The following is a 5,074-nucleotide window of genomic DNA, read 5'->3' as shown; positions in this document are numbered from 1 at the left end:
CCTCGTCCACCCAGCGCGACACTTTGTCATAGAAGGAGATCAGGTTCGTCAAGCAGGACCTGCCTTCCATAAACCCATGCTGACTGGGCCTGATTGCCTGCTTGCCCTTCAAGTGCCGCATGATGACTCCCAAGAGGATCTGCTCCATGAGCTTCCCTGGTACTGAGGTCAAACTGACAGGCCTGTAGTTCCCCGGGTCAGCCCTCCGGCCCTTCTTGTAGATGGGCGTCACATTTGCTAGCCGCCAGTCAGCTGGGACCTCCCCCGATAGCCAGGACTGCTGATAAATGATGGATAGTGGCTTGGCCAGCTCCTCTGCCAGTTCTCTCAGTACCCTTGGGTGGATCCCATCCGGCCCCATCGACTTGTGCACATCCAAGTGCCGTAGCAGGTCACCAACCAGTTCTTCGTGGATGGTGAGGGCCACATCCTGCTCCCCATCCCCTTCCACCAGCTCAGGGTACTGGGAATCCAGAGAACAACCGGTATTGCTGCTAAAGACTGAGGCAAAGAAGGCATTGAGCACCTCCGCCTTTTCCTCATCTCTTGTAACTAAGTTTCCCCCTGCATCCAGTAAAGGATGGAGATTCTCCTTTGTCCTCCTTTTTGTGTTGATGTATTTATAAAAGCGTTTTTTGTTATCTTTAACGGCAGTAGCCAGATTGAGCTCCGGATGAGCTTTGGCCTTCCTAATTTTGTCCCTGCACAGCCTCGCTACATCCTTATAGTCCTCCCTAGTGGCCTGCCCACTTTTCCAAAGATTATAAACCCTCTTTTTTCTCCTAAGCTCAAGCCACAGTTCTCTGTTCAGCCAGGCTGGTCTTCTTCCCCGCTGGCTCATCTTTGGGCACATGGGAACATACCGCTCCTGCGCCATTAGGATTTGCCTCTTGAAGAGCGCCCAGCCTTCCTGGACCCCTCTGCCCTTCAGAACCGAACCAGCATTGAAGCTTTTTATTTTGTACAGTGACTATTTCACAGAGTTAAGGTTTAAAAGGTAGCTCTTCCCCTCTCCCTTATCCACATATAATGAAAGGGAAACATTTAGCACTGCCAAGCAAAGCACATCCTTCTATTCCTCTTGTCAACGTGTTAGCTACCTTCAGACAGTAGCTATCATTGTTATCTGATAAATGTTTAGTTGATGCATTTTTCCTTCAGTAAAAATAAATGGCCAGTCCATGTTAGATAAAGGCTTGGGGACATTGAAATTTCTCATTTATAGCATTGGATTTGGATTTTAAAATGACTTTTTAATGTGATTGATAATCTAGATTTTAAAATCAAACACCCACAAAGGATTATAAGAAACAGAGAGTGTGTCCAGAAGGAATAGGAGTCCTCTGTACAACCTGAGAGCTCAGCAGCTGGGATCCAAATGTGTACAATACAGATGTGACTGACAAGGACAGTTCATATATACTGCAGACAAGGGTAGATCATATGCTATTCATTTTTCTTCACAATGAACAACTTGATTTACTTGTGACCTGAATTTTCAGAGCTCATTTGCAATCTATTCAAGAAAACCATATTCTGCTCATTGTTGAAATGCTATGTAGTGGCTCTATCTTGAATCTTGCTGCTGATAATTTACAACTCCCATCCAAGGCTGTAGGACAGTATCTGCCTTGATGTATTACTCATTCTCCTTTGTGTTTCACAGAAGATGGCACACAAAGATAGTGAATCCTAACAGCTTTATATGTCCCCCTCCTCTGTCTTTGTAATTTACAGAAGTTACTCCCTTTTATATTCATTGAACAGTGTTTGTTTTCTGGAGAAAAACGATCTCAATTTTACTGTCATGCTTTTGAAAGCTTTTAAAATAGTGGCATTAAGAGTCTTTAACAACTTCCAACCCATCAATATTAAAGGTCTTTGCAAAACTCAAGTATCGTTACATGTAGGAAAACTGAGGCAATGTTAGCTATTTTGTTAGGGTTTGGCCATTCATGGAGCAAGAAAATAAACCTATTCAGGACAGTAGGCATTTGTATTTATTCGTCTGTGAAGCCACTATGTAACAGAATTAGAAACAGAGTCCAGATCTCTTCATGCACTGCCCTGAAGTCCATGTGCTTTAGTGTAAAACCATAAGGAATTCTAAAACATTGAAGAGCCAACAGATGGTATAAATAATACTACTACAACTGTAATATAATCAAATTATTTCAAATTTGTATAGCAGCTACTGAAAAAAACATTTGTCCCCACTGAGTCTGCTGAATACTAATGTTCATACAATATCTGATGTTTGTAAGACACATCTTGGATGGGTACAACAGTGCTATTTGGCTTCCAGCCACATATAATACTCAATAATCTATGCCTAAGAAAGTTTGTGGAACAAATCAGACCTTTCTCTTCACCTATAATTTTAAAAGTTGCAAATTCTTTGTGATAATTATATTTATTCATTTACAGTAACTGATGTTCTTACAAATAATGTCTTGTAGTAAACTAAATGCATGATTTATGTCATTTCTTAAAAATATAAATGTCTGAGCTATTGAGAACTGTGTTCCCAAATGCCTTTAAAGTTTCATAATTATGCTGAAATGGAACGTAGTCTAACAGTATTCAATAAAACATGGCAGCAGACTTACCAAAACGACTAACACTATCTACTCCATTAATGATTGGAATATAATCCGGATTATCTTCTAGTCCAATCTGTTAAAAAGAAATTGCATTTTTTACAGCACAGACTTCACGAAAAAAAATTGAAGGTTGCAGTTTACCAACAACATTATACACAACCTAAAGGAGTGCAAACATATTTGCCCATTTGCTTTTTTGTGAAAATAACTTAGAAAAATATATGCAAATTTTTAACTCAGTGATCACACATTGGAACCCGTTAAATTCAGATTGAACATCTGCTGTTTCAAAGCTTGCTTAATGACACAAAGATGTATTTTGTTTACCTCAAACAGAATTGATAAAGCTCTTAGCTTTCCATTTCCTTTAATTGCCTCTTCAAAACTTGTAAATTGATCTGCATCATAGCAGTAGATTTGCATCTGCAAATAAAATGTATTAAAATAAGTTACTTATATACAAAATAAAATTAATTCAGTTATTTATATGCCTGGCTTGTGAAAAAAAATAATATTCAAGATAATTAATTAATAGAATTAATCAGCTGTTACCCATCTAAAAAAGATCTATACCAGAAAACCACTAAATCTGTAGGAGTAGATTGTGCTCCATATCAAGGAGCATATCATTCTCCATGGACACTAGAGCAAGCCTAGATAACTAGCTGATAATGGATATCTAACCTAGAATACTCAGGTGAGATGAATCTTGAAATCAGTTTTAAATCAGAAACTAAAAGGCAAGGTGTCCCTTCTGCACCTGCCTTGCAGTAAGTGTAGAGAAATGTGGTAAAAAAAAGTTTTCCAGGTATTTGGTGACCAAATTTGCTGTCATGGGCATTGGATTTGCATCTCTTCCTCTATCTCTTCAATTACAGTTGGGAATATCTTCCATTGCCATGTCACTGACAGGAAGGGAGAGTCTCCTGCTCATGGTGGCTTTTCTTGTGGTGGTGATGGAGGTGAATCCTCTCTTAGATCTCTTGGTGGGACAGGTGGGATGTGAATGGGAACTTTTAAATAGCTGCATGGTAAAGAAAACATTTCCCAAGGAAAGCTCCTGGCTCACAGCTCTTCATGGAAAATAGGACAACCTTGGCCCTACTGCTTTGCTCTGACACAGAAATCCGAAGTGTCTGAAGTGTAGAGCAGCTCAGTTGCCTGCCATAGCTGTGTCTTTTTAGCTGGAAAACAATCATATCACAACACTGAGGGTTGAAAGCTGGTCTGCAGAATATTTTCAGGGAATGCTGAGCTGCTCCATGCTTCCTCCCCATCCCCACACCACTGCAAGATCTTTTGTCAAAACATCCAGGGCCACACAGGACCAGCTTTCACGTACTGGCTCCTCAACACCCCTTCCAGCCTGGCAGGATAGCCACATTTCTTCATGAGACAAGCAGCTCCTGGCTCTCATGAGCTCTCAGCAAAGCCCCAGCTTTGAAAAATCCATTTCCACCTCAAATAAACCACAACTTGGAGTAAGATAAGCCAAACTTGTAGGGTTTTAAACTTTGATAGATCAGAAGCAGCTCCCAATGTCATCTTAAAGGATGTGTAAAAAATGCACAGCTTAGACACCCTCAATGGACTAATGCCTCACAAAGCTGTTCTCCAATGCATCATTTAAATATTACTAATGTGTATTGAAGTGATGATTAAATTCGCAAGTAGGCTTTAATCAAGTGAAGAACAAAGGTGTTTAGTAAACAATGTTACTTTTTGCAGAATCACAAATCCTCAAAATGTATTCTGTACTTTACCTCAAGAGGAAATTTTTGTCCTTCCAAACTATGTTCTGATCCATCTGATGATGCGTTGCATTTTCCCCAGTGAAAAGTGATCTTGCTTGCTTTGAATACAGTGTCTAAGCCACCTCCACTTACATAATAATCATTTGTCAGGTTAATTTCCACTGAAGAAAGAGAAAACAAAAAACAAACAAAACAAACAAACAAACAAAAAACAAAACAAAACAAAAAGTGTCAATACGAAGGCCAGACAAGGCATCTGTGACTCTCATATTTCAGTATAGGTGCTAAAAGGTAAATATGGTATGATTCTTTTCCTATATTTCATAAGCAGCTTGTCAGGAATCCAGTAATTTAAAGTATAAATTGTGTTAATTCATTGTTAACTCGGAGAAGTATGTTTCATTTAATGCTGTAATTCATAAAATTGTCTATTGAAGTGTACTGTTTGTCTGTTTCTGAAAACGAGCCACACAATCATGTTAAGCAGCACAGAAACACTGGCGTAGCCACCAGCCTGATCTTCCAAGAAAAGAAAATCCTAAAATATATAGCTTTCTGTAAGCATCAATATTTTAAACAAAAAGGAAAAAAATGAAACCATTCATGATGGTCACAATTCTAGATACCAATCATACGGCAACACATTAAAAAAAATATATATATATATAGCCAGTTACCAGGAGGTCTGTCCTTTCTGTGAGACCCCTTACCTGTGGG

The 5,074-nt window shown here is 39.3% G+C and overlaps 1 long non-coding RNA gene across 1 annotated transcript; it reads right to left on the bottom strand.

The window, feature by feature from the left end:
* Positions 1 to 2,646: 2,646 nt before the first annotated feature.
* On the bottom strand, positions 2,647 to 4,529 carry LOC118156813. The gene is made up of 3 exons (XR_004746454.1): positions 4,367 to 4,529; positions 2,931 to 3,026; positions 2,647 to 2,676 (listed from the first exon to the last, which is right to left on the bottom strand). It is a non-coding gene; the product is annotated as an uncharacterized LOC118156813 (long non-coding RNA).
* Between the last annotated feature and the right edge of the window lie 545 nt (positions 4,530 to 5,074).

Source organism: Oxyura jamaicensis, assembly GCF_011077185.1.
Source record: "Oxyura jamaicensis isolate SHBP4307 breed ruddy duck chromosome 1 unlocalized genomic scaffold, BPBGC_Ojam_1.0 oxy1_random_OJ69176, whole genome shotgun sequence".
NCBI classification, from domain to species: domain Eukaryota; kingdom Metazoa; phylum Chordata; class Aves; order Anseriformes; family Anatidae; genus Oxyura; species Oxyura jamaicensis.
This window is presented reverse-complemented; position numbering and strand designations above follow the sequence as displayed.